The sequence below is a fragment of the Phoxinus phoxinus genome, assembly GCF_949152265.1.
Source record: "Phoxinus phoxinus genome assembly, chromosome: 19".
NCBI lineage: Eukaryota > Metazoa > Chordata > Actinopteri > Cypriniformes > Leuciscidae > Phoxinus > Phoxinus phoxinus.
Window position 1 is genome coordinate 30,356,568 of NC_136894.1, and position 14,268 is coordinate 30,370,835.

At 38.7% G+C, this 14,268-nt stretch overlaps 1 long non-coding RNA gene across 1 annotated transcript; it reads left to right on the top strand.

Moving 5' to 3' along the window:
• Positions 1 to 447: 447 nt before the first annotated feature.
• Positions 448 to 1,980, top strand: LOC306987040. The gene is made up of 3 exons (XR_013795082.1): positions 448 to 585; positions 1,294 to 1,340; positions 1,846 to 1,980. It is a non-coding gene; the product is annotated as an uncharacterized lncRNA (long non-coding RNA).
• The last annotated feature ends 12,288 nt before the right edge of the window (positions 1,981 to 14,268 follow it).

The following is a 14,268-nucleotide window of genomic DNA, read 5'->3' on the forward strand; positions in this document are numbered from 1 at the left end:
GCTTGCATTCGTCACGGTGTCACTGAGTGTAAAAGCGTGAAAGGCGACGCTTGAATTTCCAGGTTTGTCCCTCTTTGGCTAATCTATTTTCAAGATGGAGGCGCAACATGGCTGCCGCCATTCGAGCGACTCACTCGTACACTGTAAAAAGTGCTACACCCACAAAGTTGGTTTTATATACTTTAAATAGTTGTAATCTAGTTAATTTTATTAGTTTTATAATAAAAAGTATCAAAATACTTCCTCTTGACTTAAAATATAGTAGTTTTTATATAACAATATATTTTAAATAAAACCAATGCAATTTATTTAGGTAGTGATTTGTATGTGGTTGTTGTGTACAATAAATGTTATAAAAGTGAGTTGACATACACAATTTATTTGAGCAGCTGTCGATGTGGCTGGTGCGTTCATAAAACGTAAATATTTTACATTTTGTATAAGTTGGCATCCCTTTTTCATTGGCGCGCACTTTGAAGAAGAAGAAGATGATTGGCGCGGACTTTCCCAGGCAGATGCACTATCTTCCTCGGCACCTCAACGGTTTGTTCGCTGCAGCGAATCTGTATTGGACTGTATAACACGGTAAGTTGAGCAAATTTAGCCGAATGACTGGTGATGTAAAGTCACGCGAAATCGCTTAACATTAACGTTACTCCATTAGGGAGCTGAGGTTATAGATTTGCAAATTGTACTGTAGCTAGCTATACTGCACACATGGCAAGCTAAGATGGCTGCACAGCCGATCGACAGACAACAGCGGTTGAGACCGTGTTAATATACAATTACATTTTATACATTTTAAATTAAATTTAAAAAAAGTGCTGTAGTCATGCCTAGTTATGTGTTTTAATGCACGTTTCTAGCAGCACCTGCTAACATCATCGCCACTGTAACAACATTTGTTTTTAAAAAAAGGCTGAGGTAATAATTATTTGCACAAATGCCCTAGATTGCACATAAAATTTTGGGATCATATGCGATCGAAACGGTCGCAATTTCGAGCCTTCAGGCAATAGTTGTGCGGGCAAATAAGGGAAAGTAAGATGGTGTTTTATGGACAGCCGGCAAAACAAGGTAACGTTAGCCGTGTGTCAGAGATTCTGTTAGTAACGTTATACTTTTGCATTAGTAAAGCAGATACACAGATTAAACTGTAGAGATGTATGCTTATTAGTCTGTCTGATTTTAGATAACGTTATTTGATCCACGTTTTTTTTAACGTTTCTTAAATAAGTTACATTTACCACTGATTTTCAATCTTATTCTAACAAACATTTTCCTGGTCTTTAGATACCCAAGCGCGTTTGTTACCTGGGGTCTTCAAGCTTCACATCCAGGTAAGAAAAACTTCAGAATTTATACAAATACAGCTATAACTATTCACAGGTAAGTAACACATAGGTAAAATTCTTTCGACGTTTTTATGTACCAACCACCAATAGAAGGCAGATATGATCACCTTTTCTGTCTCCTCCCCACAACAAACAGTAAAAATCACCAAATAGAGCAGTTTATTATCAGTCAGTCTTTCCCTGAGGCAGTTTGGTAAGCTGTCAGTTGCCACTAACATTTACTCAACTGTTTTTCTGTGACCATTTAAGATCCTGACATGTGATGACTAAAATCCTTAATCTAGTTAAATATATTGTTGGACTAAAAACTACCAGGCTTTAAAATGTGTATCATAAAAATTTAATTGGAGAAAAAGTCAATTAAATGTGGCTCAAAGTATATAACTGTTTTTTGTTGACATTTTAATACAAAAAATTACATATTTCAAGAATGCTAGCTAAACAATGCCAGACTGAATGTAAAAATATGTTGTTTTGTCATCTTTTTAAGGCTACATCATCAAAATGGAGGCAGCTGTAAAATTTCGAGTCATCCTGGACAATAGAGAAAAGGAGAGAAGTGGTCCTGAGATGCCTGATTGAGTACATGGGGGAGAGACAGGAAGACCTTATCAGTGTCCACCACGTATGTATTGGGCTTAAAGCTACTTGTCTATTTGTCTGTCTGTCTGTCTCACTGAGCACAGGTATGTCTAAAAGACATCTTTTCAACATCTTTGTCACAAAAGTTGTATGTTGAAGAGACGTCCACTGAAGAGCAAGAATGAAAGTTATGACGTCTTTTTTTGACGTGTTCTGTCACCCGTACCATGGGTGCAGCAGCGTAATGATATGACGAAGCACTTGCCGTCAACAAACCAACGTGACGACCTGCTTGCACACGAGCGTGCCTTGTAGCATGGAGACATTTGTGAGAGACAATTTAGATTACATTTACTTTGGTGCTGATCCCGAACCGTAATTATTTGGAAACCTAATTTGCCGCCTAAAAACTACACAAACTTAGTCCTGGTCATGTTGGAAGTTACCGAGCTGGGGACTATTTTCAGGTGCTTCGTCATATCATTACGCCTGCACCCATGGTACGGCCGCACAGTTCCTTGATTCTTACGCCGGAATGAGAGTAGTTCCTAGCCATATAGGCTTGGAAAATCGCAACTTTTCATTTTCCGTCGATCTTAGTACACGGTTTAACTATAGAAGAGTCAAGTTTTAAATAGGAAAAATATTGAAACTCGTTGGTCATTTTGAAAGAAATGCTACTGGACTCATCAGAATCAATGATCTATGCTAAGCTATGCTAAAACTGGTACCGTCAGACCCGGAGTTCGGCTGAATGGATTCGAAAACGGTAAAACTCAACTGTTTAACTCTGGGGGAGTTGTAAAATTGGCCTATTTCCAAAAAAAGTGGAGTATCCCTTTAATAAACAGTAATGTGATGAGTAATGGGATAGGCAAGGACAATTGCATTGTTTTATTGTAATGCATCCTTTGAACCAGAATAAGACAACACTCATGCTACAGTAGATCATGATAGTTTAGTACCCACACTCTATGGCATTGTCATGGTAGACTTCACTCTGGTCACATGCTCTAGTCACAGTATCAGTCTAGTATCCACCACCTTTAGCAACAAAAGTACAATTTTAACTTTGTGTCTTCTACCTGTCTGCTATATTCATCTCATTACCTGTTTGTCTGACCAAACTATTGATTCTTTTTTTATCTCCTCCAATAGAATCGTGCTGAAACAGGTGCATGCTGAACTTGGCAGTTGCCCACTGCAAATTTACATGTGCCATCATCCCGACACGATTGGTATTATCATAGAAGGACAGCCCGTGGTCAGAGATGTCAAACCTGTCGAAAGCATGCTGCCTCCTGTTTGGACATACCTATGCTCTCGACCTCAAGTATCCCTCAAAATTGGTGTATACTTTTGAGATCAGAGGCTTTTTGTGGGATTGGACCCCATGCGATTTTTACCTTAAAGCATGTTCCTTTAAGACTCAATTGACAGGTACAAGTTGGTCAGGTAATATAATTTCCATGGTTATTTTTGTTCAAAATAAACAAAAAAATGTAATAATGTTTGACATTGCAGTTCCAGTGTGATACAATGTGATTTTATGGCTCACATTTAACTTTATCCAAACATTGCAGATTGAGCAGTTTTGATATTTCAATGCACTTATACAGTGTTTGTTTTATATTATAAAATGTGCGGGCACATTTATTTGCTGTTTTGTACTAAAAGTGACACTGGTTGACATTAAATAAATGTTATTGTCTTCAATCTATCTTCTCATCATCTTTTTCTTCTTCAATTGAATTTGTAATTGTTATTGACAAATTCTAAAGGGATTCAGTGCTTAGAATAGACATTTAGATTTATTTTCTGAGGTTATAGCCAGGACTCAATTAAAATGTTTATTCACATATGATTAGGTTAATTTGACTAAAAAAATAAAGTTCATAAAACCTAATTAAAATGAGTAGAGGTTACTTGTAGCAACCCATAAATACATTACCTGTACCAAGAAAAGTAGGTTTATCTAACTGAGTAATACTAGTACTATTAGTTAACTCAACTTGATTTTATTGCATTCATATTAAGTAATGTTACTGTGTTCAATATACTTAAAAAAGGCTGCAAGTTGACTCAACCTAAAACATCCAATGCAGCCACTTGCCTCATTTTTTATAAGTTAGATCTAGGTATTACTTTTTACAGTGTATGTATTATAAATGGCAGATTCTACGCTTACGAGAATACTTGATTAGTTGGTGGAAGTAATTACACACTAATGAGCACATATAATTTTGAAAGAACAAAGTGTTTTTTGCTAAGAATCAACTGTGTAGCTTTAAGCTCTTTATTATGTCGCTGAATCTGTGCTGGTTTGTATTGGCCGCCTCCAGTCTTCCCTTTGTTTTGCCTCCAGCGAGTGACGTAACGGTGACGTCGGCTCGAAATCGGTCTATAGCACGTTCTTTAGCTTCTGTGAAACGCTGGAGCCACGCGATGTGTGTTTGATCGATGTGCTGCACAGGTCACAAGTCTCTCATGCAGTGTTTGATTGTCACATCGCCGCTGTTGTAGACACGTCGTCCCTGTGGAGCGCGACAGTCTCATACTGCATATGTTAATCAAACCCAATTACCCATAATTGAATGTCTCCATTTTGCTTCTAATCAATAGCGACTCTGCGAGTGAAGGCACGGCGAGGGAATAAATTCGCTGTGATTCCTGTAATTGATGGCGCCCTTGTCACCGAGGGAGGAATGAAAGCACCTGCGGACTGAGAGCTGCGTCGACCCTCGGATAAGCCCGATTCCAATGCAAATCATGTTAACTCGACCTGATTTCTGCTTATTGATCAGTTCACTGACTAAAAGAGGCGCATTTGTCAAGATAACGTGCCATGATGAAGAGAACTTGAAGAGGTATTCATATAAACGAGCAGAACGTGACGACGGGGGCAGGAATTATAAATGCTGTAAAACATCCATGAGTGTCTCATGAGTCTCTTTAATTGACTTATAAAATGACTGTTTAATGAAGATAAATGTTGCCTACATGCAAAAACAAACCTCCAATCAGATTGAGTTAATCTGAATGTAATTAATCCAGGACACGCCTTTGTACAATCAATAAAGACGAGAGGGCAGAAGTTACAATTATTCCCTTGCAAATGTTTCCATGTTTTGGCAGCTGATGGGACCAAACAGAGAGCAAAGGTAAAGATCATTAAAGGATTAGTTCACTTTAAAAAAAACTTTTGCTGATAATTTGCTCACCCCCATGTCATCCAAGATGTCCATGTCTTTCTTTCTTCAGTCGAAAAGAAATGAAGGTTTTTGATGAACACATTTCTCCATATAATGGACGTCAATGGGTCCCAAACGGTTCAAGGTCCAGATGACAGTGTCAGCGCCGCTTCAACGGGCTTTAAACGACACCAGACGATGAATACGGCTCTTATCTAGCGAAACCATCGTCATTTCAAAAATAAATAAAAGTTATGAAAGTTTTATAAGGACAAACGCTCGCCTTGCTCTGTTTTGTGATGCGCGTTCGTGACGTCATTAATACGCAATTACGTTGAAAAGGTCACGCTTGACCGAGTCAGTGTTTACAGATGTGCGGAAGGAGGACCATACACACATATTCAAATGTCTTTGTGTCAGTTTATCGTTTAAAATGCCCATTTCGTTTGTGTATTCTGGGTGTTGTAATATTAAAAAGCCAAAATGAAAATTTTCGTCAGGACAGACATTTTTTACTTTTCACAGAAGCGTGACCTTTTCAACGTAACTGCGTATTACGTGACGTCACGAACGCGCATCACAGAACAGAGCAAGGCGAGCGTTTGTGCTTATAAAACTTAAACTTTTTAATTTATTTTTTAAATGAGCGATGGTGTCACTAGATAAGACCCGTATTCATCGTCTGGTGTCGTTTAAAGCCCGTTGAAGCGGCACTGAACCTGTCATTTGGACCTTGACCCGTTTGGGGCCCATTGACGTCCATTATATGGAGAAATGTGTTCATCAAAAACCTTAATTTCTTTTCGACTGAAGAAAGAAAGACATGGACATCTTGGATGACATCGGGGTGAGTAAATTATCAGCAAAAGTTTTTTTTAATAGTGAACTAATCCTTTAAGAAACACACACATGTGTGATACAGTGTGACACAAACAGTGGTGCAGGATTGTATCAGTGTATACTGCTACTGGCTGGGAAAAGTAGCTAATATTTTTGGAGCAAAACAACAGGAACATTAGTAGCTTTGACACATTTAGTTAGTTACTTACCCAACCATGTTGACGAGATGTTACGGGATGCATATAAACTTGGAAAATGTGATAAATGTAGCTGAGAGAACTAGTCTTATTGGCAGAGGAAAGTATATTCAGTTTGCCAAAATATTGAATAAACGCATAAGGAGTGAGGGATGTACAGTATATGAGTTTGTGAATGGCGAATGTTTGAATTTTGTGGAAATCTGAAGATCTTTCCGTGGGTGCAGATTCTGTGTGGGCTTAACGTGCCTCAAGGGTTTCTGTGAATAACAGTTCCCTGCCTTTAGTTGGAAAACCATACAATTGTGTTGGGGAGAGTCTAACTAAAAGTATGCAATACAAAGTTAAAGTCACCATGAAATCAAAATGGAACATTCTTTAGTATTTTTTATTATTATTATGAACGATTTATCCGTGAACATCAGTATTATTATTTTATTTATGTGTCTCTTCGTCTCAGATGAAGTTAAATATATATATATAGTATGTACAGTATATACTCACACAAGTCTTTTTAATCAAAATATTCAATTACATACAAAAAGTAAAATGCATTTACGGTATATAAATTAGTATACTAATTTATAGTAAACTAAGGATTTTTTTTTTCTTTTTACATTATGTTTGCGTTTTTGGCCTTTATATTTTCAATATAAAATATTACAATATACCTGTTTTCAAACTATTTTTCATCAGCATTGGGAAATCTAAAATTCATTCCAAAACGGTTCTCACACACTTCATTGTGGAGCAGTTTACGTCTTTTTATCGCAGCAACTCTTCTTCAACAGTGTGGCTTACTAATTACACAAAAGGTAGCTTGACTCGTGAAACTGCTTCAAATTATGAGTAGCTTATAGCTTGACACGCTACAGTTTCAAAGCAGCTTCCCCAACACAATAGCGCTCATGATGAATGACTCATGAAAGCATTATGTTTTTCCTAATTAGTTTTCAGGAATCAGTGCAAATGCTGCAAACTCAACACTGTCGACTGGAGGATGATAAAAGACGGAAAAGTAAACGAAATGCTTTCATTGTTGTAGTTTTTCTCTCTCGTTTTGGTCTTTTTGAGGTCCGGTTTGCATGGCCTGCTCTGTCCTGGAGACAGTGGAGAGATAGTCGAGCAGATGCTGTGTTTCTGTGAGACTCAGCACTTCTCAGGCAGTGTGTGTAAGAGGCCCGAGGGAATGCAGCAGTTTCATGCGAGGAGCGTCGCTTGTCGTCCCCCTGTAATCGATTCCAGGTACCGCAGAACCATATTCTAAAAAGAAGGATATTAACTGTCAGCACAAGGCGCATACACACACACACACACACACACACACACACACACACACTGTAAATTGGCCCTCAGGAAAGCTCTCATCTTGCACGTTGCGGTGCGGTTTCAGGACAAATGAACGACATTTTGTCCTGCTGTGTCTCGCACTGCGAACTCTCTGGATCAATAATTCTTTTCTATCTTTTCTCTTTAATTTAATTGCGTGTACTGTCCTCTCTGTTCTTCTGGGTTCTGGTGCTCTGAGAACACTGATAAAGAATCAGATATTTTAAAGGTTATAAAAGCGCTTAATATAAAACCTCTCCGGCTCTTTGGCCTGCAAGTCGCTCTGCTACAGGTTTGGGGATTGTGTGCTTGCAAGAGAGAAACCTTTCTTAGAGAGAGAAGGTTCTTGTGTCTGATAATATGGTTCTGGTTAATCAAAAAAGGATAATGATATGTGTTATCATATAGGCTTCTGTTGTGTCTGAGAATGAGTTCGTCTGATTATAAAGTTCTGGTTTACCTGACTATAGTGTTTTTCTGAATGTATTTTTCTAGACTGAATGTAATGTTGTAGCTTGTCTGGTTGTTGGGTTCTAGTTTATCTGATTATAATGTTGTAATTTGTCTGATTGTTTGGTTCTAGTTTGTCTGATTATAATGTTGTAATTTGTCTGATTGTTTGGTTCTAGTTTGTCTGATTGTAATGTTGTAGTTGGTCTGATTGTAGAGTTCTAGTTTGTCTGATTATAATGTTGTAGTTTGTCTGATTGTAGGGTTCTAGTTTGTCTGATTGTAATGTTGTAGTTTGTCTGATTGTAGAGTTCTAGTCTGTCTGATTATAATGTTGTAGTTTGTCTGATTGTTTGGTTCTAGTTTGTCTGATTATAATGTTGTAGTTGGTCTGATTGTAGGGTTCTAGTTTGTCTGATTATAATGTTGTAGTTTGTCTGATTGTTTGGTTCTAGTTTGTCTGATTGTAATGTTGTAGTTGGTCTTATTGTAGGGTTCTAGTTTGTCTGATTATAATGTTGTAGTTTGTCTGATTGTTTGGTTCTAGTTTGTCTGATTGTAATGTTGTAGTTGGTCTGATTGTTTGGTTCTAGTTTGTCTGATTATAATGTTGTAGTTTGTCTGATTGTTTGGTTCTAGTTTGTCTGATTGTAATGTTGTAGTTGGTCTGATTGTAGGGTTCTAGTTTGTCTGATTATAATGTTGTAGTTTGTCTGATTGTAGGGTTCTAGTTTGTCTGATTATAATGTTGTAGTTTGTCTGATTGTTGAGTTCTAGTTTGTCTGATTATAATGTTGAAGTTTGTCTGATTGTATGGTTCTAGTTTGTATGATAATAATGTTGTAGTTTGTCTGATTGTAGGGTTCTAGCTTGTCTGATTATAATGTTGTGGTTTGTCTGATTGTTTGGTTCTAGTTTGTCTGATTATAATGTTGTAGTTTGTCTGATTGTTGAGTTCTAGTTTGTCTGATTATAATGTTGTAGTTTGTCTGATTGTAGGGTTCTAGCTTGTCTGATTATAATGTTGTAGTTTGTCTGATTGTTTGGTTCTAGTTTGTCTGATTATAATGTTGTAGTTTGTCTGATTGTTTGGTTCTAGTTTGTCTGATTCTAATGTTGTAGTTTGTCTGATTCTAATGTTGTAGTTTGTCTGATTATAATGTTGTAGTTTGTCTGTAGGGTTCTAGTTTGTCTGATTATAATGTTGTAGTTTGTCTGATTATAATGTTGTAGTTTGTCTGTAGGGTTCTAGTTTGTCTGATTATAATGTTGTAGTTTGTCTGATTATAATGTTGTAGTTTGTCTGATTATAATGTTGTAGTTTGTCTGATTATAGGGTTCTAGTTTGTCTGATTATAATGTTGTAGTTTGTCTGATTATAATGTTGTAGTTTGTCTGATTATAATGTTGTAGTTTGTCTGATTATAGGGTTCTAGTTTGTCTGATTATAATGTTGTAGTTTGTCTGATTATAATGTTGTAGTTTGTCTGATTGTAGGGTTCTAGTTTTTCTGATTAAAATTGTTGTAGTTTGTCTGATTATAATGTTGTAGTTTGTCTGATTATAATGTTGTAGTTTGTCTGATTATAATGTTGTAGTTTGTCTGATTATAATGTTGTAGTTTGTCTGATTGTAGGGTTCTAGTTTGTCTGATTATAATGTTGTAGTTTGTCTGATTGTTGGGTTCTAGATTGTCTGGTTATAATGTTGTAGTTTGTCTGATTGTAGGGTCCTACTCTGTCGGATGTAATGTTATATTGTTTATGATGATAAGACTTCAAACGATTTGGAAATAGCAAATTAATCATGTGGACTTTGTCCCAATCCGTTCTATTTGTATAGAAACAAACAACTGTTTTCACAGAAGAAGATATAAACAATTAGGCTACACTCAAACTGCGAGCCTCAGTGCTCAATTCCGATTTATTGCTCAGATCAGTTTTTTTTGTGTGTGTAGCAGTTCAGTGTTCACATTGTTGTTTTAAATGTAGCCAATATCAGATCCAAGTGTGAACAGATCATGGTCCCGCATGAGCAAAAGAACGATAAAAAGACGTCAAGCAGCACGCTGTCATTCGGTAAACACAGAGAACATTAAAGTAAGTGATTACGTGTTTATTTATAGTGTGATCTGCCGTGGAAGCCAGCGAATGTTTGCACAGGCTATATAAATAAACAAAGACCAGGATACGAATGAAGAGAGCAGAGTTTTTAAAACATTTATGATACGAGCCCTCGTGTATATAATGCTGTCACTGTAATACTTATGAGCTCTGACACATCACTGTCCATCACTGACTACCTGTCTCGATAACGGCGGGTGTGTAACATCTGTGAAGTGACTCTCATGAGTGCATAATTGTGCCAAATGTTGCTGTAGAGTGCCGTAAATGTCACATGATTTTTGATATGACTGTTTGTTCGGACTGCGGTCGCATTGCTAAACATCGGACCTGTATCAGATTTAGTACCACAAAATTTTAAATTGAAAAGATCAGATTCCATGTGGTTTGTGGCGTTCACACTGTCATGAGAAAAACAGATCTGAGCCATTGATTTGGGCCACATTTACCTGCAGTCTGAACATAGCTTTAGAGGGCGAGTAGATGATGAGAGAAGTTATATTTTGGGTTGAACTAACTCTTTAAAGTGAACACGCACATGCACTATCAGCTGCGAATCTGTCTTTCTGCAGCAAACCACTCTTTCTTTCTGGGACACTGTAAACCTTCACAGGGTCTCCTGGTGTGTGTGTGTGTGTGTGTGTGTGTGTGTGTGTGTGTGTGTGTGTGTGTGTGTGTGTGTGTGTGTGTGTGTGTGTGTGTGTGTGTGTGTGTGTGTGTGTGTGTGTGTGTGTGTGTGTGTGTGTGTGTGTGTGAGAGAGAGAGAGAGAGAGAGAGAGAGAGAGAGAGAGAGAGAGAGAGAGAGAGAGAGAGAGAGATGTCTTCACTAGTCAGAGCGATTTATGGGCTCAGGCCTTACTGAGTAACAACATATAATAGAGCTTCAGCCAGAGCGACAAATCTGTGTGTGTGTGTGTCCACAAAACTGGAGACATACACACTGAGTCCAGCTGTTTTGTAGCATCCTCACTTCCTCTGTCTGTTAACATGACACTACCTATTTCTGCACTTACTGTAAATAAACCGCTGAACCTGACCTGTTGAAATCGGATCTTGACATTTGACCCGGGCCGGATCTGTTCACTGACAAATCTAGATCCGTCCTTGAATCTGAGCAGCGCAGAAATCTGCCTGCAACCGGCTATTACTATTCAATCAGACACAGTCAAACAAATGAAGATGGAGGGCCTCCAGAATATGTGATCAATTATATCAATTGTTTTATATTTTTTATATGGATAAAAAATATAGATATATATAGTGTGTTTATACACCCAAGCAACCCACTTTGATACATAGTCTAGTCTAATCTGAAGAAAACATGGGAACCTGTTTGAAAACAATCAGTAGTTTGGTAATATAGTGGCAGACAAATGACACAGTTTACTTGTATTATATTGTAAAGGAAAGAAAGCACAGCAGAGAGTCGAGGAAACAGATCCCACAACAAGCCAGCAGAGAAATGAGTCAGAGGAGCGCAGAGATTCCGTCATTACTCTTCTTTCCTTTGAATAACACAATTAAAAGAGGGAAATTGTGCCGAAGCGCTGCGAGTATCTATTCGTCAGCCTAAAGAGCCTCTGTGCCCTGATAGAGACTGTGTTCAATCTCACTCTGCAAGCGGGACGGCCGCAGAAACACGCTGTGGAACGCCTGCAGAATTGGGGAATATTTCATGTAAAAATGCTCTTGACATGCTATTAAGGTGAATTAGCTGGAGCCACTTGACTGTAAATGTTCTGATTAAGCCGCCGCAGCTGTGTGTGTGTGTGTGTGTGTGTGTGTGTGTGTGTGTGTGTGTGTGTGTGTGTGTGTGTGTGTGTGTGTGTGTGTGTGTGTGTGTGTGTGTGCGTGTGCGTGTGCATATGCGTGTGTGCGCGCTTGACAGGGTTCAGCTTAACGTCTCTCGCACAGTAAGGTGTGTGCAGAGTATTTTTTAAGTGGTGGTTCTGCTAAAAGCCCAGTGAGTGAATGACAGATGCTGGGAAACTGGATCTCCTGTCTGATGATGAGCTGAGAGCTGCAGTCTCGACCTGACAACGTCTGTCCAGTAATTCCAGTAGAAGAGAGGATCTTAAAGGGGTATTAACCCTCCAAAATCACATTTCTGTCATAATTTACTCACCATCATAACATTATTTAATATTTCCATAAATGGCAAAAGGTGTTGAGTAGAATGTCTGAGCTTAAGTTTTCTAAAGGAAAGTGTGTAATTTCTATTCATCCATCTATCTATCTATCTATCTATCTATCTATCTATCTATCTATCTATCTATCTATCTATCTATCTATCTATCTATCTATCTATCTATCTATCTATCTATCTATCTATCTATCTATCTATCTATCTATCAACAGGTTGTCTGTCTGTGTGTCAAGGTATCCTGAACACTCCTCCATCTGCCATTGGTCAGATAATCAGATAGCTCTGCCCTGAACTCACACCATTGGTCAGATAGTCAGATAGCCCCGCCCTGAACTCACACCATTGGTCAGATAATCAGATAACCCCACCCTGAACTCACACCATTGGTCAGATAGCCCCGCCCTGAACTCACACCATTGGTCAGATAATCAGATAGCCCCGTCCTGAACTCACACCATTGGTCAGATAATCAAATAGTCCCACCCTGAACTCACACCATTGGTCAGATAATCAGATAGCCCCGCCCTGAACTCACACCATTGGTCAGATAGTCAGATAGCCGCGCCCTGAACTCACACCATTGGTCAGATAATCAGATAGCCCCACCCTGAACTCACACCATTGGTCAGATAATCAAATAGCCCCACCCTGAACTCACACCATTGGTCAGATAATCAAATAGCCCTACCCTGAACTCACACCATTGGTCAGATAATCAGATAGCCCCGCAGTGAACTCAGACCATTGGTCAGATAATCAGATAGCCCCACCCTGAACTCACACCATTGGTCAGATAATCAGATAGCCCCACCCTGAACTCACACCATTGGTCAGATAATCAGATAGCCGCGCCCTGAACTCACACCATTGGTCAGATAATTAGATAGCCCCACCCTGAACTCACACCATTGGTCAGATAATCAGATAGCCCCGCCCTGAACTCACACCATTGGTCAGATAATCAGATAGCCCCGCCCTGAACTCACACCATTGGTCAGATAGTCAGATAGCCGCGCCCTGAACTCACACCATTGGTCAGATAATTAGATAGCCCCACCCTGAACTCACACCATTGGTCAGATAATCAGATAGCCCCGCCCTGAACTCACACCATTGGTCAGATAATCAGATAGCCCCGCCCTGAACTCACACCATTGGTCAGATAATCAGATAGCCCCGTCCTGAACTCACACCATTGGTCAGATAATCAGATAGCCCCGCCCTGAACTCACACCATTGGTCAGATAATTAGATAGCCCCGCCCTGAACTCACACCATTGGTCAGATAATCAGATAGTCCCGTCCTGAACTCACACCATTGGTCAGATAATCAGATAGCCCCGCCCTGAACTCACACCATTGGTCAGATAATCAGATAGCCCCGCCCTGAACTCACACCATTGGTCAGAGTTGCTGTGTCGGCATGATTGTGATGCTCAATAAATCAGGGCATCATTATAAAAGTGCATTAGTCACAGTGTTACACTTTTGGGAGAATATACTAATGTCTTACCGGTTGTTGAGTTTGCAAATTAAGCTGCAATACTAAGATACACATCTAATAATGAATGTAAACAGAAACCGTTGGACACTTGTGTGTGTGTAGTGTAAATACAGAGAGGTGTGTGGTGGTGCACAGGTATATGATATTAGAGTGATATTTCCTTCAGAAGTAAGGGTGTAACAATATATCGTGCCACAATATATCGCAATACAAAAATGCAACAATACGTATCGTGGATAGTGACAATATGTATCGTGGATAGTTTACCCAAAATAAAAAAATGACTGTGTGAGAAAATATGAATGTTTTCTGAGTTTTAGTGTCAGTACTACATTAAACTAATATATGATGTTGATTGTATAATAATGTAATGGGGGAATATTTGCCCCATTACTGCATATGTAATGATTATGCCAAACGTCTTATGTTACCAAAATGTTAAGGATATTTGTCTAAAATAATTCAGTATTTTCAGCTTCAGAATCATTAATATTTTTTATCTGGTGTCACTGTTGACCTTAGGTTTCCAGCACCAAGCCCAAGCCTATTCA